Below are 26,881 nucleotides of genomic sequence, written 5' to 3' on the forward strand. Positions count from 1 at the left end.
TGCTGGGAATAATCCGATACACACGAAGAGAAAACGAGGAGTTACTAATAAGATTAAATTAAACTTAAGCACATTTTAAACAGCGTGTAAAACACACGACTAAGGACTGTTTGAGATGAGCAGACACAAGGCACAACCTCATGGAATTTACAATCTGCTGGGGAGAGGAAATGAGGGATAAGACTACACAGAAATATACACGAGCTTATGCCATATATGGCAAGTTCTATGAGAAAGGAAGAAATGAAGCACTGTAGGGCTGGAAGGCAGGAGTCCTCCCGTTTCCCTGGGGACCCAGGTTTAAGAGAAACGGTGGAGACTGAGACTGGAGAACAGGAAGTTTTACTGTTTACTCAAGGGTCAGTCACTGATGCACTGACAAGGCCTCAAGGTTCACCCTCTCCAGGACAAGTTACATAATTTACAGGGCTCAGTTCAAAAATGAAAGGCAGGGCCCTTTGTTCAAAAATGAAGAATTTCAAGATGGTGACAGCAGAGCATGTAATCAAGTGTGGGGCCCTCCTCAGCACAGGCTGCATCCACACAGGGCTGGCCCTGCCCAAACGAACCTCCCTGGGCCTCTGGTTCCTTAGGGCTCACCTTTGGGAAGTAGGGAGCAAGTATCTCTCTCACCATCTTGTAGCCAGCACCTAGCTCAGGGCCTGCTGCCCAGATGAATCTATGAATGACTGGAGATAGGATGAACTGATACGATTACACCTGATGATTTCTTGAGTTGCTTTCAGTGTTAAAACATTGAAAGACTGGCCAGGCGCAGTGGCTCACGCCTGTAATCCCAGCACTTGGGGAGGCTGAGGGGGGCAGATCGCTTGAGTCCAGGAGTTCGAGACTAGCCTGGCAAAATGGTGAAACTCTGTCTCTACCAAAAATACAAAAAATTAGCTGGCCACAGTGGCCCATGCCTGTAGTCCCAGCTACTTGGAAGGGTGAGGCAGGAGGATCCCTTGAGCCCAGAAGATCAAGGCTGCAGTGAGCTGAGATTGCGCCATTGCATTCCAGCCTGGGTGACAGGAGTGAGTGAAACCCTGTCTCAAAAACAGAAACAAAAACAAAAACACAACCCATCGAAAGACCGTGACTTTCAACATTTCTTGGAGGAGACACCTGAGATGAGTCCTGAAGGACAGTAGATTTTTTCTTTTCTTTTTTTTTTTTTTTTTGAGATGGAGTCTCGCTCTGTCGCCAGGCTAGAGTGCAGTGGTGTGGTCTCTGCAACCTCCACCTCCCGGGTTCAAGCGATTCTCCTGCCTCAGCCTCCCGAGTAGCTGGGATTACAGGTGTGTGCCACCACGCCTGGCTAATTTTTTGTATTTTTAGTAGAGATGGGGTTTCACCATGTTGGCCAGGCTGGTCTCGAACTCCTGACCTCGTGATCTGCCTGCCTCGGCCTCCCAAAGTGCTGGGATTACTGGCGTGAGCCACCGCGCCTGGCCACCAGTAGCTTCCTAAGGGAAAAGGCCTTGCCTGTCTTGTTCTCTGCAGTTAACACCGGGGTCCAGCACTGCCACAGAGCCTCTAAATATATGTGTGTTGCATGAGTGAAATCTGAGAGCCTGGGTTCAAATCCTGGTTGCACCACTTGCTGTGTGACCTCGGACAAGCTGCTTAAACTACACCTCAGTTTTCCTGCATAAAAATAGTAATTATTTTCAGTTTTCTCACTAGAAAAATATGGATTAGTAATCGTTCCTCTCTTATCAGGCTAAGAGGATCAAGTGAGGAAATATCCGGGAAGCATTAAGCACACTGGCTCGTACAGAGCACACGAATGACGACAGCAAACGTTTATGTAGCACGACGGCCAGACACTGATCTAAATGCATCACCTATGTTAACTATGTTAATCTTCACTAGATTTTACGAAATCGGTACTATTATGCCATTTTACAGATGGGTAAACTGAGGCCCAGGGGTTAGATAACTTATCACTGTTATTTTACGTCTAAGGTTCCTTCCAAGCTCCCCGTGGGCGACCCTTCTGAAGGACCAGAAGGCGCGCCAGGCCAGCGTCCGGCCCGGCCAGGACGAAGAGGGTTACTAGGCCCGCGCGCCCGTTACCGGCGGAGGCCGGCGGGCTCACAATGCCAGGAGCCCGGCGCCGGACGCTTCCTCGCCTCCCATCCGCGCACACGCCCCTTCCTGTCACGGCCGGGCCCGGCCCCACCCCCTGGCACCGCCCGCTGGCCGGGTGCTGCCAGAGTGGACGCTTCCAGAGGCATGCTAATGAGGGGGCGGGCACCGCAGCCCATTGGTTGTCCGCGGAGTGTCGGTGAAGTCAGCGCTGAGTCCCAGAAAAACAGAGCGGGGCCAGCTGCAGCGTGTAGTGCGAGTGGGGCGGACGCGCGCAGCCCGCCCGCCCGGCGACCAGCAAGGTAAGCCCGCGCTCGCCCGCCCGGTCGCGCTTGCCCGCTCGGCGGCGGCAGCGCCGGGGGTGTGCGCGGCCCGGCCCCCGCGGGCGGCGCCTTTGTTCCGCGCTCGGAGGAGGCGCATTTAAAGGGCCAGCTGTCGGAGGGACTTGGGGGACCCCCTCCCCCAGAGCATTCCCCCATGGGCACAGGGAAAGCGGTGGTCCCTCGCGGCCGAACCGTCCATCCTGCCTGCTCGGCGAATCCCCAGTCTTTCAACGAAAGTTCCCCAGGGTGCGGAGGATCTGGGGGCTTCCAGGGTTGGGGGTTTTTTAATTTCCTTTTTTGGTGGATGGGGGGTAGTGCGATCATGGCCTCTGCTAGGAGAGAATGTCCGCCCGTCTCAGGGTGGCTGCAATGTGGGTGGGTGGAGGAGACATCAAAGCCCGGATGGGTTTGTGCTGTAAAGTGAAACTACCGAGGAGGGGCACCTCTGCAGCAGCCAGTGGAAGGCGGAGGGAGTGAGCGGCGGGATGGAGGCATCTCAGGTGTGTTCATTCATCAGCATCCCCTGGAGAGGGCGGCGGGAGGGGCGCAAGGACGACGCGGTTGGCCGGACCCGCCTGAATGAACGGGGACTAGTATGCGCCGGGGACACCGCGCCTGCCCGTGCCGCCCGTGCCCCTTCTTCTCCCCGGGTGGCTGACAGCATCTTGCTAGGCAGCTCATCACCGACATGGACAGCAAGCAACTCCTTTCTCCGAATTCCCCGGGCATCCTCTGCTACCACCTCGCTGCTTTCCGACGTGGCTTCCTTGATACGTGGTAGCGCCATTCAAGATAGAGGGGAAAGAGGCTTGCAGTCATTATGTTTCCTTCATGGGGGAATGTGCTGTCGAATTCTGCATCCCCATGCATCCGCTGTCGTAAGATGGCTTTGAAATTCACCAGTGCATGCTTTCTCCAGGCAGACAAGAATTTATTACGCTATTACATTGCTACATAAAAGCAGAAGGGATCCCACTGAGCGTGGCTCGTTTTATTCAGTCCTCGGTTTTTCCCAGCATGTTCTGGGCGAGCCTTTGGATTTTTGTTTTAAACACTGAGCGTTGGGATGCCCCTGTTGTCACAGGGCCGACCTGCTGAAATTGCTGGAATTGGTTTCACCGTCAATAGGAGGGAGGTTCATCTAGAGACATCATGGAACCTATCTGGCGTGTCAGGCCTCTGACTCCATCTCTCCCCTCAACATCCCCCCGCCCAGCTCCCCGCGCCCTTTTTTCCTCTCTTAAGTGGAGGCGGGGGATGGATTGGCTGCCTTCACTCTCCTTGTGTTTTGAGCTCCTCTGCTTAGATTCAATTCTGTGTTTTTGGTTGGAAAGGTATCTTGGTGGTGATCGAAGAGAGGAGGGTTGGATTAAAAGTGGGGTGGACAGCAGAGGGGTCAGCAGCATCAATGACAGAAAACAGATGATGGACATATCTGTAGCCTTCAGACACCGATGAGGTAGATGGCTGTCTACAGAGTGAGGGGCGTGTGGTTTGGGCTGTGAGGGGGAGGGGTGGAGAAGGAGGATGCCTCCAGCAGTTTTCTGCCCCGCCCTCTGGATGTTGCCTTAAATAGCCTCTTGCCAACCAAGTTCTGATGTCTCTTTCTTGGCCTGAGGGGAAAGAAGGGAAGGGTTGGTCTGTTGGCACCTTTGCCCAAGGCACTGTTGGAGCAGATGGTTAGGAAAGGGTTAGTTCTCCAGGGGTTGCAGAGAGCACATTTCTCAGCTGGAGGGCCCTGAGACCACTCCTTTGGCGACTTCCCTGCAGGGAATTAGCAACTGAAATGAAGTGTTGTCTACTCTCTGGGGTAAAGAGTTGGGAGGGTATTGTCATCTTGTGGACGATACCCGCCATGTTGGCCTTTTCCTTCTACCTGCTTTCAGTTGTTGTAGTTGGAGAGTTTCTGTAAACTTTTCGGAAGAGATTGGGCATATTGGGGAGTGGGTAGGAGTTATGGGAAAGGATGAGCAAATTCTTCCTGGCGGAACAAAGCACTGTTCAGCTGTTCCCCTCTTTCCCCTTCTCTAAAATAGAGTTCAATACAGATAGCAGAGTCTAGGGTTTTCTTTGCAAAGAATGAAAGGGCAGGGCCAGGAAAGAAAGTTTTTATTGTGCAGCATTGATAATGATCAGGTCATCCAGACTTATCTCCAGACCCCTCCCTGGATGTGGAGATAGATTTGCTGTAGAGGGCACTCTATGGTAATTTAGGATTTGACCTGTCTCTAGGAGAAAGGCATGGATGGTCTCAAAAAGCTTTGGTGGAGGAGCTCTGGACCAGAGGCAGGGCAGCTAGCTTTGGTCCTGGCCACCAATCTTTGGACTTTGGGCTAGTGGCTTCTGCTCTCTGGGCCTGTGTCCTTGCTGGTGAAGTGGAGGATGATAGGGCAGAGGGTCTTCCAGGGTTCCTGACAACTCCACTGTTCTTAGAGTCACAGTTTGTGGTGGCATTTTCAGGTCCTTTCCTGTTTGCTAAACTGACAATAAATTCAAAGTATTGCACAATGGCATGGAAGAAGCATTCTAGGACGCAGGCTTCTGTTGGATTCACATCTACCTTTTCCTTGATTAGTGTGATTTGTGAGGTTTTACTGTAAGTACGTAAATAATTCAGAGCTAGAATGGCCCAGAGTGAGAGGCACAGACCCCAGGATGAGTGGTTGTCTGTGGCAGATGAGGGTGGGATGATAGATTGCTGAGGAAAGGGAGTTTCTGTAATTTGTTCTCTTTCCCTGTGGATGTTTAACTTGCTGGTTTATTTATGGTTATACAGGTGAACGTTTACCTATCTAGAAGATGAGAGTTATAAAAGACCTCTGTGATTGCCATGTTCCGCCCCCTCCCCCACCAAACTGAGGAATTTGAGGGGTTGGGAGGTTTGGCCATTTTTCCAAGGTTGCACAGCTAGCAAGATGTGGAGCCGGGGTGGGAACTCGGGTGGATAGATTGTAGATCTTGTTTCCAGATGTATCTGGGTTTTTTTGTTGTTGTTTTGTTTTGTTTTTTGGTGGTGGTGGTTGTTTTGAGACAGGGTCTCACCTGTCACCCAGGCTGGAGTGCAGTGGCACAGTCATGGCTCACTGCAGCCTCGACCTCCTGGGCCCAGGCAGTCCTCCTACCTCACCCTTCCGAGTAGCTGGGACCACAGGCACGCACTACCACGCCCAGCTAATTTTTGTACTTTTTGTAGAGACAGAGTTTTGCGGTGTTGCCCAGGCCGGTCTCAAACTCCTGGACTCAAGCGATCCGTCTGCATTGGCCTTCCAGCATGCTGGGGTTATAGGCTTGAGCCACTGTGCCTGGCCTATATGTATCGTTAAGCCCCCTCTTCCTCTGAGGAAATGATTCTAAGATGGAATAGGGAAACATGAGGAGGAAATAGGAGCACAAGAAGAGAGAGATTGGAGAAACAGACAAGAGAAAGTAGGAGGCTGGGGACAGATTATGTGGGGAAGGGAAAAACACAGAAACCAAGCTTGGAGGAAAAAAGGATGGAGCTTGAAAGGGGGAGGCTCTATTGTCTCTGAAACAGCTGAGCTCTTCTGCAGCCCTTGGGGTGAAGTGAGGATAGGTTTGGTAGACTAGGATGGGGGGTGGGGGGGTGGACTGAGAGTTCAGCCTCAGCCTGAGACTCACTTGGAATCTCCTTGGGATTGCTCCTGTTGACCCTCAGATTGCAGAGTGTCATGGAGGCTGCTTAGTTTCAGGGCCAACTGAGGCCTTTAGATCCACAGGAGCATGCAGAATGTGGACATGTGGGAAGTCAGGTGTGCGGGTGGTGATGCTGGCTGATGCTGAGGTGGGACTCAGTTCTGCTGAAGTCCCGGTTTTTTTGTAAATGCAAAACTCAAAACACTTTTCCATGGATTTCGTTTCAGTGCAAGCAGCGTTTTCTGCTTGGATTTTCATTGGTGCTTTGAACGTTTTATGAGATAGTGTTTCGCATACTCCCTTTTCAGAGGAGATATTTGGAGATGAATGATTTAATGAATTGTAGCTCATTTGGGGGAGCTTCTGGCTTGTGACCTAAGCTAAGCCTCAGAATGTTTCAATGAGCAATTAAAGAGCTGTGAACAGTGGTTGACCAGAGCACTAACCATTCAAAGGCAAGGATAAAGGGTGATAATAGTTCAAGGTCTGGAGCTACAGCCAACAGCTGGCCATGAACAATGTAATTGACTTTGGCTAACTCTTCAAGCCCTAGGAAGTGTCTCTGTGGGTCCTTCGGTGACTCCCCCTTTTTGTGTGTGGTTAGGCATGTAGGCCTGTCCCTGAATCTTGCTGTCTCCCATTCTTCTTTTCCTATGTCTCCCTCCACTATCCATTTCATTTTCTTACCTCTTTCTCCTTGCCCTCCTCCCTCATTCTTTCTTTATTATCAACAATATATCTTTGTAGTTTCTTTTAATCTATTGCCATTAAAATTTCATGTTCTCTGTTCTTCATTTCAAATCAGTTGAGGGCCAGGTAAGGTGGCTTATGCCTGTAATCCCAGCACTTTGGGAGGCCGAAGCAGGTGGATCACCTGACGTCAGGAGTTCGAGACTAGCCTGGTCAACATGGTGAAACCCCGTCTCTACTAAAAATACAAAAAATTAGCCGGGCGTGGTGGTGGGCACCTGTAGTCCCAGCTACTCGGTAGGCTGAGGCAGGAGAATGGCATGAACCCGGGAGGCGGAGCTTGCAGTGAGCCAAGATCGCACCACTGCACCCCAGCCTGGGCGACAGAGCAAGACTCCGTCTCAAAACAAAAACAAAAACAAAAAAACCCAAAAATTAGCTGGGTGTGGTGATGGGTGCCTGTAATCCCAGCTACTCAGGAGGCTGAGGCAGAGATAATGGCTTGAGCCTGGGAGGTGGAGGTTGCAGTGAGCCAAGATTGTACCACTGCACTCCAGCCTGGGGGACAGAGTGAGACTCCGTCCAAATAAATAAATAAAATCAGTTGAATTCAGTCTTTTTTGAATGTGTATGTGTTTTACACACAAAACAAAAAAGAGGCAAATGAACCAAATCCAACTAAATTGCTTTTTACTTCTGTGTGGCCTTCCATTGATTTACCCCCCCACTTCTTCTGTGGTCAGCAGTGGCTTTTTATAGAAAAAAAAGTTCCCAGGTCTCTGTCATGCGGTTATTGTTTTCACAACAATAGAAAAAAGTTTCCACCCTTGTATTGTGGACCACAAGGGACACCCTCTCTCAAGGGACGTACCCTGTTTCTAGACTTCCTTCCATGGAAAAAGTGTCTTTAATGCATTCTGTAACAGAGGCCTGTACTGTAAGGGGTTGAGGTGCTGATGGTGGAGGTGGGGCTCTTCTCAGTGATTGCGGTACTGCTTAGAATAGAGGCTGGCAGGCTATGGCCTAGAGAGTATATCTAGGAAGAATTAGCATCATTGTTTTCTCTGTTTCCTCAGGCTGAGCTAACCTAGCTGGCTGTAGCAGGACCCAGACCCTTTTGGAAAAGAATGAGATGGTTGTTAACTTTCTGATTAGTGTTGAGTGGGACCCAAGGTATGTCTTCTGCCTACCTCGGGAGGATGGGCACCCACCAACAGTTGCTGGTGTAAAGTTCCCGGATTCTTTGATGGATGGATGCTGTACCGCTTTATGATTTTCTTCTGACTCTAATTAGTTACAGAGAGGATTGACTCTTGATGCTCAGTGGTCAGCAAGTACTTTAGTATCTAAAGTGGGCCCTGCAAACAAGAAGTCACCTTGTCACATTAGTTTTGTATTCTCTGTAATATATGTGTGCTGGTTTTAGTATAAAAGTATTTAAATTGCTTTACTGTTGAATACAATTGATGTTCTAGGAAAATGTGTTTATCATGGGCCCTCATTTGTCCCAGCCCTCCCTAAATATGCATATCAGTCCCATACCCCAACTGTAGAAGCCAGGGATAGGGTAGGCATCAAACCTGCTGGTGCTGAGAACCACCCCTCCATGCTTTCCTGCTGGCTCTGCCAAACCACCAGATGCCCAGTCATTCCCTACTCCACATCCCCAAAGGCCAGGCCCCCCTGCACCCCCCACCAGGACTGGTTCCCTCACCAGAAGGCCTTTTTCTGCATTTCCTGGCTGATGCCTTCTCCCCTCAGACTCCCCTCACGTCTTAAAGAGATGCCTTTTGGCTTGGTGTGGTAGCTGTAATCCCAGCACTTTGGGAGGCTGAGGCAGGTGGATCACCTGAGGTCAGGAGTTCACAACCAGCCTGGCCAACATGGTGAAAACCCGTCTCTACTAAATATACAAAAAATTAGCCGGGCGTGGTGGCGCATGTCTGTAGTCCCAGCTACTCAGGAGACTGAGGCAGGAGAGTCACTTGAACCCGGAAGGTAGAGGTTGCAGTGAGTCGAGGTCGCGCCATTGTACTCCAGCCTGGGTAACAAGAACAAAACTCCATCTCAAAAAAAAACCAAAAAACCAAAAAAACAAAAAAAGAGATGCCTTTCTTCTTGTGTTCAGCTTTCTACTTCTGTTGATATTGCTGGTTCCCTTGTCTGTTTCCTCCCCCATATTGTGAGTTCTGGGAATAGAGTGAGTCTGTGTTTCTTCTCTTTTTAAATTAAATTTTAATTTGTATAAAACTTTCGCATATGTGTGTGTGTGTGTGTGTATGTGTGTGTGTGTACACAGAGAGTTTCTTTTTTATTTGTTTTGAGATGGAGTCTCCCTCTGTCGCTTAGGCTGGAGTGCAGTGGCACGATCTCAGCTCACTGCAACCTCCGCCTCCCGAGTTCAAGCAATTCTCCTGCCTCAGCCTCCCTAGTATCTGGGACTACAGGAGACCACCACCACCCCCAGCTAATTTTTTTATTATTAGTAGAGACAGGGTTTCACGATGTTGGCCAGGCTGGTCTCGAACTCCTGACCTCGAGTGATCTGCCTGTCTTGGCCTCCCTAAGTGCTGGGATTACAGGCCTGAGCCACTGTGCACCCCTGCCCCACACAGAGTTTTGAAAGACAAATAGGCTGGGTGTGGTGGCTCACGCCTGTAATCCCAGCACTTTGGGAGGCTGAGGTGGGCAGATCACCTGAGGTCAGGAGTTTGAGACCAGCCTGGCCAACATGGCAAAACCCCGTCTCTACTAAAAAAAATACAAAAATTAGCCAGGCACGGTGGCGGGCGCTTGTAATCCCAGCTAATCTGGAGGCTGAGGCAGGAGAATCACTTGAACCAGGGAGGTGGAAGTTGCAGCGAGCTGAGATCGTGCCACTGCACTCCAGCCTGGGCAACAGAGCTAGACTCCCTCTCAAAAAAAAAAAAAAAAAAAAAAAAAAAAAAAAAAAAAAAAAAAAAAAAGTCAATACTACTAGAAAAATACAAAGGCTGGCTGGGCGCAGTGGCTCATGCCTGTAATCCTAGCAGTTTGGGAGGCTGAGGCCGGCAGATCACTTGACGCCAGGAGTTCAAGATCAGCCTGGCCAACATAGTAAAACCTCATCTCTGCAAAAAATACAAAGAATTAGCCATGCATGGCGGTTAGGGTATAGACATCTTTGAGGGGCTGCTGTTACTCTGTTTACAACAGTTACTTCTAATGCACTGAGCTGTTTCTTCTGATATTACTGTCATATTTATTGTTACCTGCTTACAATGCTGTTTTCTGATTGTTCATTTTAGATGTTATTTTTATTTTTCCTTATTTTTTTTTTTTGTAGAGACAGGGCCTTGCTATGTTGAGACCCTGCTTGAGGCCAGGGTGGACTTCAACTCCTGGCCTCAAGCACTGCTCCTACTTGGGCCTCCTAAAGTTCTGGGATTACAGGTGTGAGCCACCATGCCCAGCTTAGAGGTTACTTTTAGATGTTATGTCTTGATGTCTTACTATGGATTAGATCCTCTCCTCTGCCCCCTGATACTTCCCTTTCTCCCTATCCTCTCATTATAGATATATCACAGTTTTTGATTACATTGATATTTGGTGCTTACATTATTTTGGCTGTATAAATAGTGTTTATGGCAGAGCCATATAGTATACTATAATATTTTCTTGTACATTTTTTGAGTTAATAATTATCTTACATTTTCTATTTACTTAGTTTCTATGTACTTATTGCTAATTCTCAAAGTATTTGACAGCATCTTAAGACATTTGTTTTATAACATGTGTTCCTATTTATTTATTTATTGAGATAGGGCTTTGCTCTGTCCCCCAGGCTAGAGTGCAGAGGTGTGATTGTAGGTCATTGCAGCCTTGACCTCTTGGGCTCAAGTGATCCTCCTGTCTCAGCCTCCTGAGTAGCTGGGACTGCAGGCACCACTATGTCCAGCTAATTTTTAAAGTTTTTTGGTAGAGATGGGGTTTCGCTACATTGCCCAGGCTGGTCTCTAACTCCTGCCCTCAAACAATCCTCCCTCCTCAACTTCTCAAAGTGCTAGGATTACAGGCATGAGCCACCATGCCTGGGCTTGTTCCTTTTTATTTTATTACTTTTTTTTTTTTTTTTTACCCCCACTTGGAGACTTCCCTCCTATAGGCCTCCATTCTCTCTCCTTTGTTCTTGCCCATTGACCTCTAGGCCTGTGGCATGACTCATCCTGGGAATTCCCTCACCTTATCCTGTTTCCTTTGTTGATTTATTCCTCCACAAGTTTCTGAGAGAGGGTCTGTGGAAGTTGATCACTTTAAGCTTACATGTCTGAAAATGTTCATATTCTACATTCATATTTGATTGGTAATTTGATTCATCTAGAATTTGAAGTCGAAAGCCATTTCCCTTAGAATTTTGAAGCCATCATTCCACTGTCATCTAGGTTCCAATATTGGTATCAAAATTCGGATACCATTCTGATTCTTGATCATTTATGGATAACCTGATTTCTCACTGAAAGTTTTTGGGATCTTCTCTCTTTTCCTGTATTTGAAATCTCCTTGCTTTAAAAATGATTGGCCTGGGTCTTTGGTGTGTGCCTTTTTTTTTTTTTTTGAGATGGAGTCTCACTCTGTTGCCCAGGCTGGAGTGCAGTGGTGCAATCTCGGCTCACTGCAACCTCCACCTCCTGGGTTCAAGTGATTCTTGTGCCTTAGCCTCCCAAGTATCTGGGATTACAGGTGCGTGCCATCATGCCTGGCTAATTTTTGCATTGTTAGTAGAGATGGGGATTTCACCACGTTGGCCAGGCTGGTCTCAAATTCCAGACCTCAGGTGATCCACCCACCACGGCCTCCCAAAATGCTGGGATTACAGGTGTAAGCCACTGTGTCCAGCCGGTGCATGCCTTTTTGATCTGAAGATTGACATCTTTCAGTTTGGGGAAATTTTCTTAAATAGATATCTTTTAATAATTTCATTTTCTCCATTTTCTGTGTTTTGTCTTTGGAATGCCTATTAGTTGAATGTTGGACTTCCTGGAGCAACTTTATAATTTTAAAACATTTTATTTCCTTTTTTCATTTTATTATATTTTTGTCTTACTTTCAGAGAGCTATCTTTAGCTTTATCTTCAACTCTTTTCCATTTTTAACTGTGCTTTCATGTGTTTACATGAAACGTATTTGCATGTTTTACTTTCTAAGAGCTCCCTAGCTCTCTGAATACTTGCTTTTCTTTTTTAGATGACATTCTATTCTTGTTTCATGGGTGCAGTAAATTCCTTTATATTAAGGTTTTTTGTTTGTTTGTTTGTTTGTTTTTATGGTTTTCTGCTGTTCGCTGCTGTCCCTTGGAAGATGTTGTTTCCTCCAAGTCCCTTTTTCCACTTGTTTTGGTTACTGTATCTTCCATTGCAGCTATCCTTCCATGCATGCTGATCCTTGACTGTCTATGTATATTTTAAGAATGGACACCGAAATGCCGATTGGGCATCAGTGCCACAAGGAAGGGACTCGTTAACTTCATTGTAGAGTGATCCAGCAGAGAGCCCCCTTTTTCTCTACTGGAGCAACCTAGATATCAGCGCCGGTAGATCTTTTCTCTGGGGCTTTCCTGGATAGGGCTTTCTTGGAGAGGATTTTACCTGGGTGTGGGGTAGGGTGGGGTCGGGTGGTAAACAGCCTGGCCTTCCTGCATTCTGGGAGCCTCCATGGGGAAAGGGGCTAGGTATTAGTCTGTTTGATATGTAGACTTTCACTCAATCCCTGGGTCTTTTGAAAGTTGCCCCCACCCGCCATCCCTCTCTCCCATCTCTCTACCTCCCTCAGCTGTGCCCCTCCCTCGGCTGTGTCTCTGGTGTAAGTTACCTGATCAGTGGATCTCCGCCTTCTGCTGGCTGAGGCAGGGAAAGCACCAGGCTGAGCAGACTGCAAGAGGGACCCTGGATCTGACTGCTCTTTGTACCAACTTGCAGGCAGGCACCCTTCTTTTTAGCTCCACCCTGCTTTTCCCTTTAGAGTCCTTGGTGCCTCCAGTTCCTGAACCGTCTTTGGGTTCTGTGCCATGAGTTGGGGACTTGCTTAGTGGCTCCTGCTTTGCTTGCATTTAGCAGAGCAGACAATGCAGAAACCTAAATCAGCTACTGCATGGTGGTCAGCTCTCCACTGCTGTTGACGTAGCTCATCTGCCGGGGTCTCTTTTTTCATTAAGAAACGCATCCGTCTACTGTCCTTTTAGTGGGAGTCCAGAAGAGAGCAGAGATAAACATGGGTGTTCAGCTCTCTGATTTGACCAAAAGTTTGTTTCATTTATTCATTCACACACTTAAATTTGTGCCTGATATAGGGTATATTCTCAAGAAGTGTTTGTTAAATGATTGAAAGCCCATTCCTAAGATGATACGCGTACACTTAGTCATCAGATTTCAAGACAGCCAAACATACAGTGTTGCAAAAATAAATCCGTCGCTTATTCTGAGACAGACATAATAATAGGCAGCAGATCCTGCCTATTCTCCCCATGCAGTGGAGAATAAGACGCGCTGGGAGGGAGACAGTGTTACAGAGTGTTGCTGTCTTCAGCCCTGTCAGTAACTACCTGAGTCACTTTGAGAAGTCCCTTAACCTTTCTGGGCCTTGGTTTTCCCAACCTTAAAATGAGATGTTGGTCAAGGTTTGATTCAGTTCTCTGCATTGAGCACCTGCTACGTGCAAGCCACAGTGCTAGGATTCTCTATTGTCTCTTCTAAGGCAGCCAGTGTGGTGTTTTGTATGTATGTTTGTTTTGGCATGGGCCACACTGAGTTGATTGTGTTTGGTTTATATGTCTTTCTCCTGGCTTAGTTCAGTGCCTTGTACAAAGTAAGTCCTCTACACATTTTGACTCTCCCTTTATCTTTTTTTTTTTTTTTTTTTTTTGGAGACGGAGTCTCGCCCTGTTGCCCAGGCTGGAGTGCAGTGGTGCAATCTCGGCTCACTGCAACCTCCGCCTCTCGGGTTCAAGCGACTGTCCTGCCCCAGCCTCCCGAGTAGCTGGGATTATAGGCGTGCACCTCCACACCCGGCTAATTTTTACATTTTTAGTAGAGACGGGGTTTCACCATGTTGGTCAGGCTGGTCTCGAACTTCTGACCTTGTGATCCGCCCACCTCAGCCTCCCAAAGTGCTGGGATTACAGGCGTGAGCCACTGCGCCCAGCCCTAACTCTTCCTTTTTCTAAACCGAGGGCTCCTTGTGAGTACGACGTCGCCATCCTCTGTATGTCCTGTGTCTACCACAGTTGTTGGTACATAGGAGGTATGTAGGAAATATCGTAGGAAATATGAAAATGTGAGTTGTTCTGCCAGAATCCCCAGACCCTGCTTAGAGAAGAAGCCTAGCTTGTTGAGGGCCTAGCTGCACATTCCCTGGCCCACTTATGGAGTTGGGGGACTCAAATGCATTGGTATTAAAATCAATGGAGACAGCAATTCTGGACCACAGCCTTGACACTAGAGGATTGCTTTCTCCCAAACAGATAGTAGTCATATATTTGTTTCCAAAAGCACAGTAGAGCAGAGAAAGACTGTTGTTACCAGTTGAGATCAGATTCATCTTAACCATGAAAGTGAATTATAGATGTATCCCTGCATTAAGGTGTTTAAAAACATTTAAGTGTTTTTTCATAACTCTTGGTTTTCCCACACTTGTGAGTTTATGTGCCAAGACTCGTAACTAGAAATTTTAGGGAGATTGATTTAGCTCAGTGGAAGATATTTTTTATTGTAAGAGCAACTCCCTACCAGACTGCATTAGGAAGCCCTGAATTCTGTGTCAAGCCAAGGCTAAATGTCCACTCGCCAGGGAACATGAAGAATCGATGCCTGTGTGGGAGATGAGGTACTATTAGAGCACCTGAAAAGTCCTTTGCTTTTGATTTGTTCATCAAATAGTTATTGACACCGGTTATAGACCAGCGTCCATGCTGGGCTCTGGGAATATAGCAGCGAACAAAGAGAAATGGCACCTTCTCTCTTGGAATTTATAGACTAGAGCTGAGCTGTCCAGTATAGTAGCTAGTAGCCACATGTAGCTATTGAAATTAATTAGATTGAAATACCATTAAAAATTCAGCTTCTCAGTCATGCTAGCCACAAATGCTCTGTAGGCACGTGTGGCTAGTGACTGCCCTGTGGTCGGCATGGGCAGTTGTAGAGTGTTTCTATAATCTCAGGAGGAACTCTTAGGCAGGCTGATCATAGAGCTAAGATTCTGTGTTTCTAGACCCGACATTTATGATTAGCATTTCATAGTGGAGGCAGCTGAGGCACAGAAAAGCCATTTGTTTAAGGTTTATATGGCTGGATGGGACTGAGCTAGGAACAGGTCTCTTATCTTTGAGTGTGGCTCTTCTCTCCCTGAGGTGAGGTAGGGCAACTGAGATTATAGTCTTTGCACTCAGGCTGCCTGTGTTCAAATCCTGGCTTTGCTACTTCCTGGATTTAGGTCTTAGGGCAAGTCACTGCCCTGTGCCTCAGTTGCGTCACCTGTGAAATGGAGGAAGTAATAGCACCTACCTCACAGGATTACAGGGAGGATTGGATGATCCAGTCATTCAAGTCTTCAGAACTATGGGCTGGGCCTGGTGGCTCACGCCTGTAATCCCAGCACTTTGGGAGGTCGAGGTGGGAGAGTCAGTTGAGCCCAGGAGTTCGAGACCAGCCTGGGCAACATAGGGAGACCCCCATCTCTACAAAAACTTGAAAAATTAGCTGGGTGTGGTGGTGCAAGCCTGTAGTCCCAGCTACTTGGGAGGCTGAGGTGGGAGGATCTCTTGAGCCTGGGAGGTTGAGCCTGCAGTGAGCCAAGATCACAGCACTATACCACTCTAGCCTGGGCAACAGAGCAAGACTCCATCTCAAAAAAAAAAAAAAAAAGAAAGAAAGAAAAGAAGTATGCCTGACACATAAGTAGTAATAATTCAGTAAATTCTAGTTACTATTACTGAGACTGAGAAGGGGATAGAAGGTATTGGGAGAGCCAAGGAGGCATTTTCAAACAGCAGAGTGGAGTGGAGAAAGACTGTTGTCAGGAAAGGCTATGCTTGTAGAGCTGACTGACCACCTGGGGAGGGATATGTAATGGAATGTTTCTCAGCCAGGGGCTGCTTTAGTCACGTGAACTGATGTGAAAATGCCAGTATGTCCACGAAGTCCTCTGAGTGTCACAACTGGTCACTGGTCCTCTGAATAAGGATCCTTTCAGTATCTCCTTTCTCCTGGCTTGCCTGCACATAGGCTGGTCCCCACAGCCCTTTCCCCTGTCCCCATGCATTTCTTCTCCCCTCACTACATCTCCATCACCCCTGTGGAGCAGAGGGCTGCATCGAAGGAATGCAGAAGAGAGCAGGGGCAGAAGCCCAGCTGGGCCCTGGTATTTTCTTGGAGGTTTGTATCTCTTGTTGTTGTCATTCCCTCTGTTGCTCAGTCTTTCACAGTGTTTTAGGGGTTCCCCATTTTGCTGCATGAGGAGAAAGAGAGCTCTGATGTTAGCCCTGGGAATGGGAGGGTGCCCCATTGGGTAGGTAAATCTCTGCTTATATGTGGAACTTTGGCTTAAGAAATACTTTATTTATTTATTTTTTGAGACAGCATTTTGCTCTTATTGCCTATGCTGGAGTGCAATGGTGCGATCTCGGCTCACTGCAACCTCTGCTTCCCGGGTTCAACTTCAGCCTCTTGAGTAGTTGGACTTATAGGTGCCCGCTACCACACGTGGCTAATTTTTTGTATTTTTAGTAGAGGTGGGGTTTCACCATGTTGGCCATGCTGGTCTCGATCTCCTGACCTCAGGTGATACACCCCCCTCGGCCTCCCAAAGTGCTGGGATTATAGGTGTGAGCCACTGTGCCCAGCCAAGAAGTAGTTTAACAGAGCAGTCTCGTCAAGACTGTAGACATGGGCCCCACCCTGCAGGAGTTCATTTCTTCATGAACACCCAGAGGGCAGGGCTCTTGTCTTCCCCAACAGACATCAACAGTGCATTTCAGGCTATGAAATAGGAAGGTTCTAGTATGATACAGTGCGTGTGGAGGTGCAGGTAGTGAGGGTGCTCTAGAGGTACGTAATGGATGTGGCACCTTGCCTCACCCAGGGGAGGCACACAGGGAAAGTACTATAATAGGCCAGTGATGTATCTGAGGTCAGGTGTCTAGTAGTGGCAGACCCTGAGCTGACCTGTGAGGAGACTGTGCCTAGCAAGCCTGATTCTCAGCGTGGCATAGAAATACAGGTTCTCCCTGAGTACCAGTGATCAGGAGTATTGAGTGCTTGGCTGGGTGTGGTGGCTCACACCTGTAATCCTAGCACTTTGGGAGGCTGAGGTGAATGGATCGCCTGAGCTCAGGAGTTTCAGACCAGCCTGGGCAATATGGTGAAACCCTGTCTCTAATAAAATTAAAAAAATTAGCCAGGTGTGGTGGCATGAGCCTGTAGTCCCAGCTATTCGGGAGGCTGAGGGACGAGAATTGCTTGAACCCAGGAGGCTGAGGCATGAGAATGGCTTGAACCCAGGAGGCAGATGTTGCAGTGAGCAGAGATCATGCCACTGCACTCTAGCCTGGGCGACAAGAGCAAGACTCTGTCTCAAAAACAAACAAACAAAAGAAGTATTGAGTGCTTGAGGCTTCACCTATGGTACAGTTTGGATGTGTATCCCCACTCAAATCTCATATTGAAACATAATTCCTAATGTTGGAGGGGGGCCTGGTGGGAGGGGATTGGATCGTAGGGGCAGTTTCTCATGAGTGGTTTAGTATCATCCCGTTGGTACTGTCCTCATGATAGTGAGTGAGTTCTTGTGAGACCTGGTCATTTAACAGTGTGCAGCCCCTCCCTCTTTGCTCTCTTGCTCCTGCTCTGGCCATGTGACATGCCTGCTCCATGCCTGCTCCTCCTTCACCTTCCACCTTGATTGTCAGTTTCCTGAGGCCTCCCTAGAAGCCGAGCAGATGCCAGCATCATGCTTCCTGTACAGCCTGCAGAACCATGAGCCAATTAAACCTCTCTTGTTTATAAATTACCTAGTCTCAGGTATTTCTTTATAGCAATGCAAGAAAGGACTGATACAGCCTGTAACTGGCTTTGCCAATCCATTCTTGTTCGGGCCTTGACGTTCCATCATCTTGGGTGGTGGTCTAGCTTATAACAGTTATGATAGGAATGGGTGCTTAGTAGATCCCAGAATTGTCCTTCTGTTTGCATGTCAGTGTGAAAGCTCATTACACATTTATATAATGGCTTGTGCATTGATCATTAACATCAGCCTGTGGGCTGACCTCGGTTTCCTAGTATGAAAGGCCACTAGGATGTACCTTGTGAAATTCAGTTTCTCTTATTGCCTGGAGTCTGTGTGGAACCTGGTGGCTGAGCATACGAGCAGTATGTCTGATGTGTGAAAAGATAATTCATTTGCATATTGCTTTTCTCCACTTAGAATTTATCTTCAGTTGGGGCAGATCCAGTGTTGGGTGATTGTTTCCTGTGAGCGTAGAATTATGGCCAGGGGTTGTAATTGCTTATAACAAATTGACAGGGAGGAAAATGGGACTGTTTGCCTGGTACATTGTTGTAAGGGAGTCTTTCCAGTGCTGCTGTAAGATATACAGTGCTGACTCTTCTGGGCTTGGGCCTTTGTTTCTCTCCCTTTTTTTTTTTTTTCCAGGTGGAGTTTCACTCTGCCACCCAGGCTGGAGTACAGTGGCATGATCTTGGCTCACCGTAGCCTCCGCCTCCTGGGTTCAAGCGATTCTCCTGCCTCAGCCTCCTGAGTAGCTGGGACTACAGGCTCCTGCCAACACTCCCGGCTACTTTTTTGTGTTTTTAATACAGACAGGGTTTCACCATGTTGACCAGGCTGATCTCGAACTCCTGACCTGCCCACCTCGGCCTTCCAAAATGCTGGGATTATAGGCGTGAGCCACCACAGGGCCTTTCTTTGTAGACAGTGCACACAGGAGGCTGGTGATAGGAGACTGGGCAGAGTCTAGAAGCCAGGGATGAGGTAAGAAAGGCTGGAACTGGAGCTGGGAGATCTGAGTCGCTGCCCCAGTGGCCTTGCCAGTGGGGAATCTAGGTGGAGAGGCGAGGCAGGAGTGGGAACTGCTTTTAAGCAGGACAAAATGAATAGAGGCTCTGGAGAAAGAAAGCAAAATCCCAACAGGGACAGAAATGAGAGTAGCTGGAGAAAGCTGGGGCTTGGGAGAGCTGAGAGCCTAAGCAGGGTTTGGTGGTGGTTGCTGAAAATCAAGTTGCCAGGCCCATGAACCGAGGCCAAGGCAATGTTAGGCCTTTTAGGACTATTTTGTGTTTGCTTCGCAGGGCCTCTGTGTTGGACATGGTACATTAGTGAGCCAGCAATGGCAGGTGTGAGGGGGCGAGGCCCCCTAGGAACTGGGAAATATTAGTCATGCCTGAGCACTGATAGAAGATACGGCTTCTCATCAAGACAGCTGCTCCGGGAGGAGGTTCTGCAGCCGCCAGCCTGCATTACAGTTTATGTTCTTGGTTTTGTCTTTAATTATTAAAGGCACGGGCTATTTAAATACTCACCTGAAGCATCATTGTGAGTAATTTTCCCTTCCTGGGGTCAAAGGAGCTCCAGCAGGGAAGGGGTTTGGTGGCCTATGGTTCTGGGTTCTCCAGGTGCTCCCCTCAAGGAATGCAAGGATGTCATGAGGACATTGTAAGATGCCCTTGACAGTAGGGTGCAGACCTCCCTGGGCTGTCTTGCAGATTGGCATTTATTTTGAGTGAGTCCTTAATTTGAGGAGTATAGGGTGTTCCCTTTTATCTTAGGCAAGGAAGAAACAGTGCTGTTAGAAGATGTGAAATATTTAACACTCTCTTTAAAAAATTAACTGTCCAGGAACCTTTGATTGCTGGTGCCTATGGCAACATACATGGTTTTCAGGAGTGTCTTCTCGGAGTCCCTGGGCTCCTCAGAAGGGGTGATGTGGGGGTCCATGGGTTAGGGGTGATGTGAGGGTCCAGTCTTGGGAGGGCTGGCTGGTAGGCCAAGAGCCCACCTGTTCTGCTTGGCTTAGAGGCTGGGCAGTAGCAGGGCTGAGCCACTCCCTCAGAGGGTGGTAGTCGGGGGTGGTCTGTTTTGACAAGTGGAGAGGAGTGAAGGGGAGAACGAGAGCTCACCGTCCTTCTTGGGCTTGCTGAGTTTATGCATTTGTTTTGTTTTGCTGGCCTCTGTTAGTCCCTGGTGCCTACCGTTCTCTGTCCAGCCTCAGGACTTTTTCACGCGTGGTTTCCTTAGCCTGGAATGTGAAGGGAGCCTTCCTCCCTTACCTGGTTCGTGCCTCTTACCCCTCAGATCTCACCTGGAGCGTCACGTTCTGGGGAAATTATCTCTGGCCCTGCTTCCTAGGTGACAGTCTCCTGTTTGAGGGCTCTTATGGTTCGGTGGTCTTTGTTACACATTTTTGGAAAATCATTGTTTGCCCACCCTACCAGCCTGTAGGGTTATGACGACAGTGGCCAGGGCTCTTTCTTGTCACCAGTATGTCCCCAGTACCTAGCACGGGCCTGGCCTACAGAGGGGCCTCGCTGTTAAGTAAATTAATTCATTTTTTCATTTATTATGTTTTGGGTTCGGTAGAGATCCTGGGAATACAAGGAGAATGAAACATCCCTGCTGTCTTCACCGAGCTCCTAAACTAGAGCAGTAGATAAGCAGTACTCAAGATAGCCATTGAGGGCAGGAAGAAAGCTTTATCAGTTGGAGTTCTGTTTATGCTTTAACTAAAGGAAAGACTTAGCTTTCCTATTTATAGGAGTACAGATTTTATAATTACTTTGTAAGTATCCTCAAAACTATTTCACAAACAGGAAGGTGTGATCAAAAAGTTTGGAGACTACTGGTCTGAAGGGAGAGGTAGGCAAATGAAAGGGTTTTTGTTGTTGTTGTTGTTGTTGTTGTTGTTGTTTTGAGATGGAGTTTCTCTCTTGTTGCCCAGGCTGGAGTAAAATGGTGCGATCTCGGCTCACTGCAATCTTCGCCCCCCAGGTTCAAGTGATTCTCCTGGCTCAGCCTCCCGAGTAGCTGGGATTGTAGTCGAAAGGGTTTTTATGCCAAAGTGTGATGAACAATATGTTAGGGCAAGTACAGGTGCCATGAGGGCACGTGGGTTGGGGGATGAGCTGGAATCCAACCAGAGGACAGAGGGACCAGCACATGCAAGGGCAGGCTTAGTGGATTGGGAGAAGGGCACATACTTTAGTAAGGCAGGAGGAGGGCTTGCTACTGGGATTGGGAGGGGTTAAGAGTTAGGATTACTAAGAGAGATGAGACTGGGCCCCTGCCTGCAGCATGGGCATAGTCTAGCAGTGGTGCAAATGTGCCTTAGGAGAGACACAGCATAAGGAATACTTGGCATTCAGAAGAGGGTATATATTTTGCTTAGGAGGGATCGGGCCTGGTCATGCTTTAAAAATGGAACATGCTCAAGATCACAGAGGCCCCTCTCTTCATTGTAGACGGGGAAGAGGAGGGTGCTGGAGGTTGACTTCAAGGCTCTTTAAAGCCCATCTCAGGAGAATGGCATTCTCCTTGGTCTCCCCGGTGGGGATTTTTATCCTAATGTGATTTAGACCCCTCCTCAGGTTTTATTTTGCAGGTTACAACATTGTATAGGAACAAGAAAATGGTATATGGTATATGTAAATAAGCATATTTGGTGTGTTTACTTACCTGTGTAATCATGCACACTCCCTTCTTTTCTTTTTTTGTTTTCAAGTCCCAGGGCTTGAAGTAATTACGTAATTAGAATCCACAAAGAGTGTGGCGAGATAAGGTGTAATTAAAGAGGAAAGCCTAATTTTGGAAGAATGATAAGAGGTCATTTGACTCAGTCTGGGCCCAAATCCAATCTTGGAAGAACAGTGAGAGGTCATTTGGATGTAGGGAGCTTGAGGCCACCCAGGAGCCCAGACTGGCCTCAGAATTGGACAGATTCTGTTTCAGTTCACTGTGAAAGCCACTCATTGAGCATCCTCTTGGTATAGGGTATTGTGGGAGGCCCAGCTATGAGTAAGGAACAGAAGTCCTAGATCTCAGGGAGGACATGGGGAAATAGGGCCTGAGAATAAAGCGGAGAGATGATTCCTGGGGACATGGTGGGGGGCAGTGTGGGGAAGGAGTCACAGAACAGGTAGCATTTAACTTGTGCTTTGAAATGTAAGGAGGGTTTCAAGAACATGGACAAGAACTTTCTGGGTCTGTTAGAGACACTCAGATAATATTTGTGGAATGAATGCCAGGCCGAGGTTGGAGGCAGAAGGAACATGGCCATATTGGTGGGTGGTCATTTTGCAGTTTGGTGATGAGGTCAAGCTTGTACAGCTCAGACAGTGTAGTGACAACTCGCAGCCAGGAGGCCAACAGGCTTAGGCCCTGAGTGTGTAGTGAGGATTGTGTGCAGAGGAGTCAGAGAGCACTGTGGGGGTCATAGGAGGCCTCCTTGTGGAGGGAAACTTGGACAGAGCCTTGAAGGACCAGTAGGAGGGAGGAAAGGGGAGAAGGGAGGGCCCTCCAAAGGAAGGGAATGACATGGGTACCTAGAGAGGGATTAGAGAGGAGATAATCCTCGCAAGAGGGGAGGGGTACCTAGGGGAGCAGGGTGAAACCAGCTTGGCAGGGGTGGGGTAAGACTGGTTTTTGGGGGTTGGGCATGTTGGACAGGACAGGATTTATCCAGTGGGATAGAGGAGCCATGGCAGATTGTTGGACAGGTGAGTGGCATGAAAAAGGCATGTTAGGGGCAGAGGAATCTGGCCCTGGTGGGTGGGATGGGCTCTGGGGAGCTCAGCCTCAGCTCCTGGGCATGAGGTGGTAGGGACCAGGCAGTAGGCTCGGGAGGTTGGGGCCCTCTGCAGTTTCTTATCACGGAAGGGTTCTGGTCTTGGTGCTGAGAGGATGAGAGAAATAAGGCAAGGGAAAAGCTGGAGGTATTTGCAAGGTCCCAGCCTGGGAGAATGGAGATACTTGAGACAGGAGGGGTACCAGCTGTTGGGGAAAGAGGGCGTGAGTGGGGACTTGGTATGTTGAGGGTCCCAAGAGCCCTGTTCTAACCCCCAGTTGTGATCTAGCGGAGAGACCTCAGGCCAGTCCCTTCATCTCCTGAGCTCCATTTCATTGTCAGCGAGAGTTGCTGCCTTTATGGTTCCATCTCATCTCAGTGCAGTCATTGCAGCCCTGGGCTCAGGCAAGGGGAAGGGTCTAGGCTGAGGATTTGTGAGGCCATCCCTTATAGGTGAGAGAGGAACACATTGTCCTGTTCCTTGTTCTTCTGGAGTGAGCAGGAGCCTGGGGGAGGGCCTCTGGCTGACCAGCTTGGATGAGGAGTTGTGGGGAAGAAGGGGCTGTCCTGACTCAACCAGCCCATCTCAGGGTGGTTTTGAGACTCTTTGACGAAGGGGTGTATGAATTCTAAGTTTATGCAGATGTTGAGGTACGTGCACTATTCTGGGGCACAGCAGGGAAGGGGTTAATCTTCCTGAATTTGCAGAAAGGAAATTCTCAAGGTAGGGAACTGGTGGCTAGTGACCTACTACCTAACCTCCACAAAGCTAGTCTTTGGGAAACTTAAGGCCTTGGGTCTTTAGAGACAGAGTCTACAGGGAGGGCTTCCTGGCAGAGGAGGACTTGGGCAGATCCATGAAGGATGAATAGTATGTGAGAAAGGAGAGAAGAAAGAACTTTCCAGAATGACATGGAGTTATAATACAAAATTCACAGAAGAGATTCCAGAAAGGAAGGCATATGTTTTTTGAATAACTAGTATGCCTACTAGCTCTGTTTGCCAGGTGCTTTCATGATCTTTGTCTTGTTATCTTTACACCATTTCTGCCTCTCTTATTAGCCCATGTTACAGATAAGGCAGTAGGATTAGATGGGTGAACTACTTTGCCCAAGGTCTCAGTGGTAGGGTGGGATTTCATTTTATTCAGATTTCTGACTCCAGTGGCAACAAATACCCATGCCACTATATTCTGCTGGCTCTCTGGGAATATAGGAAAGACAGATAATGATTTGTCTACATGACTTTATTCCCAAGTTAAACACTTACCTAAAACGCGGCTGCGGCTGCCACCCCTGCTGCAGCTTTGCAGTACTGTGCAAGACCTTAGAGGCCAGTGATGGGAGGCCCTTAGAGCTCCTCGGAGTCTGAAACTCTCATTTATAGATGAGGAAACTGAGGCCCACAAAGGAGAAGAGAATGTGCCAAGGTCAGGGGCAGAATGGGAATGAGAACTAGAAGAGTCTGGAGACTTTGGCTCTTGTGGCTGTTTAAAGGCTCCTTAGGCTCCCTGTGTAAAAGTTTGTTTTTAGACAACAATGGGAACCTTTGTCTGGAGAGTTGGTCTGACCAGGGTTGAATATGAAAGGGTCTGTGTGTGTGTGTGTGTGTGTGTGTGTGTGTGTGTGTTTCTTTCCTTTGCATTAACCTCAGATACCTTTGAACTAGCAGGAAGGATTCTTTCAGACCAAAGGTTAAGACTAAAGGCATTTAACAGGTGGAAAGAGCATAGGAAGGAGGGGGAAGATCAGAAGCCACAGAAATAGAAGACTAAACTCCAGGCTTGGATAAAAGGAATTTTCCAAGCCTGTAAATAATCACTAATGTTTATTGAACACCCACTGTGCCAGGCAGTCTTTACATGTCATTTTATGTAACTGCCATTGCTTCCCCATGAGGTAGGTGCTGTTTAATTGTTCCCATTTTGCAGATGAAGGAACTGAGGCTCCAAGAGTCTAAGTGACCTATTTAAAGTCATGGAATTAGTACAATGTAGAGCCAGGACTCCAACTCACCAGATCCTAAACTATCCCTTTAACTCCCAAGACATTTTATTGGACTAGGTGCTCCCAGGTGCCTGAGCATATGAGGATATATGAAATAGAAAACTTAGGGAGGTCATCCTTTGGCAGTGGTTCTCATGGGGGTGTGGATTTTACCCCTAGGAGACATTTGGCAGTGTCTAGAGTCATTTTTGGTTGTCACACATGTTACTTGCATATAATAGGTAGAGGCCAAGCATGCTTCTGAACATCTTAGAGTGCACAAGATAGCTCCTCATAACAGATACCCCATGCAGAATGTCAGGAGTGCTGAGGTTGAGAAACTCTGGCCTTTGGGATCCTGGTTGTATCGTTACCACTCAGAGCACAGTGCTAGTGGAAGGTCCCATCTAAGGAACTTGAGTTGTTGCTTTAGCTCTAGAGACTTAAATTGTACCTTACTGAATATTTATAGTTTGGGTTTGTCACTGACTGAGACTTGATGGGCCAAGGTGGTGGTAGTGGTGGGTAGAGGCTGGAAAGAAAAATTCTAGCAAGGTGTGACCGCCATGGTGGCCTAGGCCTGCATCTCAGTTGCAGCAGGTGAGAGGTGGTTGGGGTCCACTCCAGGCCGCTGAGAATTGATTTGCTCACTTCATATGTAACTGAAATAAGAATTCAGATGCAGCTAATTGTGCTTTTGTAAAATTTATTTTTATTTTTTTGTGAGACAGGGTCTCACTTTGTCACCCAGGCTGGAGTTCAGTGGCACAATCACAGCTCATTGCAGCCTCAGCCTCCTGGGCTCAAGTGATCCTCCTGCCTTGGCTTCCCAAAATGCTGTAATTGTGCTATTTTTTAAAAAAATTAAGTTATTGCTCTGACTACTCAGCATCAGAAACCTCTGAGGAAGGGTTACATGTTGCAGATACACTCAGATACAAGTATGCTGCTTGCCAAATTCCTCTGTTACTAGTTACTGTTTAATCTAACTCTAGTCAGCCTCTATCCACTTGGAGAACTGAGCACAAATGTGGGGAGCCCCAGGACCCTTGGCTTTTACTGGAGCCTCCCATGCTGAACTGGTCAGTCAGAGCAGCCCCTCTCCTGAGGGCAGTGCTGAGGAAAGGGGCCACTGCGTTACCCTGACTGCTGTTGCTTTCCGCTCCCTCTTCCAGGTCAGACATGGAAAGGTGGCTCTGTGGGCATGTCTCAGATGGTGACCTCCCCAGGCCTAATTTCTGCCCCAGCGCAGCCCCTCCCTCTGTAACACTGATTGAGTGCTAGCACTGCCTTGTCAAGCATCTGCTCTGGCTGCAGACACATAATTATGGCCCCGACTTCACCTTGCCGGCTACTTCCTTTCTATCACCTGGGACTCACCCCAAGGCCTCTTTCACGAAGCCCTCTGATCCCTCCAACTAACAGTGTCCCTTCCCAAGCACCTTTTTTTTTTTGGAGACAAAGTCTCACTCTGTCCCCCAGGCTACAGTGTAGTGGTGCGATCATGGCTCACTGCAGCCTCAACCTCCTGGGTTCAAGTGATCCTCCTACTTCAGCCTCCCGAGTCACTGGACTGCAGGTGTGAGCCACCATGCTTGGCTAATTTTTTTTGGAGAGATGGGGTTTCTCCATGTTGCCAAGGCTGGTCTCGAACTCCTGAGCCCAAGTGATCTGCCTGCCTTGGCCTCGCAAAATGCTGGGATTACAGGTGTGAGCCACCGCACCGGCCTCTTTTGGCTTTTTATCCATTCATTAGATTCTGAGTCTTTCCTGGATCACCTTCTGACCTCTCCAGTGGCCCAGCCACTCACTAGCTATGTGACCGCAGGTGAAGCAGCACAGCACTGAATCACTTCCCTTCCAGCATCAGGGTGGAATGAGAATCATAGTTGTGGGACCTGGGGTGTTGTTCCTCTCAGGTCAGTGGAAATTCAGGTTCTCCTTTGATCTCATACAGATTAATGGAGAATTGAGAACTAGTTGTTAGCAAACTCTCTTCAGATTAAGTAAGTAAGCTTCTTTAATATTAGTTCTTCACCTAGCAAATGTTTGTTGAGTACCCGCTCTTCCCAGGGGTGTGTGATAGGTTCAGCAGGGGTGGGAAATGGACCTCTTCGGCCTAGCCCTCAAGGAGCTTACAGCCTTGTGGGGTGGTGGTTGTGTCTGTTCAAAACCATAACAGGGTAGCTTCTCCAGCATGTCACTCTGTGTCTTCCTTAGGACCAATTATCACGGTTATGTGAGTGTGCACGCACCTCCCCCAACACTTGAATTAAAGTTCCGGGGAGATGGAATTTTTTCAGTCTTATTCACCA

At 48.1% G+C, this 26,881-nt stretch overlaps 1 protein-coding gene across 49 annotated transcripts in view; it reads left to right on the forward strand.

Annotated features, from left to right (window-relative positions):
* Positions 1-2,312: 2,312 nt before the first annotated feature.
* The window catches only part of SORBS1 (sorbin and SH3 domain containing 1), a 251,023-nt gene continuing 226,454 nt past the window's right edge, over positions 2,313-26,881 (forward strand). For 45 of the 49 annotated variants that reach the window (XM_032136009.2, XM_058436189.1, XM_058436190.1 and 42 more), the window contains exon 1: positions 2,313-2,393. The gene's annotated coding sequence lies outside the window, so the exon portion shown is untranslated. Of the gene's footprint in view, positions 2,394-2,758; positions 2,915-3,277; positions 3,293-3,782; positions 3,874-26,881 lie in introns of those variants that run through there. The other 4 variants (XM_058436171.1, XM_058436168.1, XM_058436170.1 and 1 more) reach the window with 4 other exon arrangements.

Source organism: Hylobates moloch, unplaced genomic scaffold (assembly GCF_009828535.3).
Source record: "Hylobates moloch isolate HMO894 unplaced genomic scaffold, HMol_V3 SCAFFOLD_3, whole genome shotgun sequence".
NCBI classification, from domain to species: Eukaryota; Metazoa; Chordata; class Mammalia; order Primates; family Hylobatidae; genus Hylobates; species Hylobates moloch.